This window comes from Triticum dicoccoides, chromosome 4A (assembly GCF_002162155.2).
Source record: "Triticum dicoccoides isolate Atlit2015 ecotype Zavitan chromosome 4A, WEW_v2.0, whole genome shotgun sequence".
Lineage (NCBI taxonomy): Eukaryota > Viridiplantae > Streptophyta > Magnoliopsida > Poales > Poaceae > Triticum > Triticum dicoccoides.
This window is the reverse complement of record NC_041386.1, coordinates 478,581,289-478,581,774: the sequence shown is the minus strand read 5'-3', so window position 1 is coordinate 478,581,774 and position 486 is coordinate 478,581,289.

Below are 486 nucleotides of genomic sequence, written 5' to 3'. Positions count from 1 at the left end.
AAGTGAGCAAGTGAGTAGTAGTATATTTTTTTATGGGATGTCCTAGAAGGGACAGCGATGCATAAATTTTGAGTACCTCAATTCATTTTCTAGGTACATGAGTGAAGATTTGGGTAGGCAAAAAGATTCTGCTTCTACAACATATATACCTAAAATTGATACCCACATTTCCAGAACCACATGGAACATAAAGATGTCGGTGGGAGGCCTGAATCGGGCGGAATCGTCGCGCGTCGGCCGAAGCGGGAGGTGGCGACAGCGGAACTCAGGGAACGATTATGTCGGGCTATCGGGATGCGGACCCGATGGCGAGGATGCGAGCTCTGACCGGCACGGCGCCATAGCTCGGAAAACCGGGGGGGGGAAGGGGGGAGGGGGGTGCGTGAAGGGAGGAGATCAGCGTGACCAAGTGGCGACGGCTGTCTTGGGGGTTGCAGTAGATGGCCCCGAGCGGCCGGGCTCAGGATGGCCGACCAGCCGGCGGCC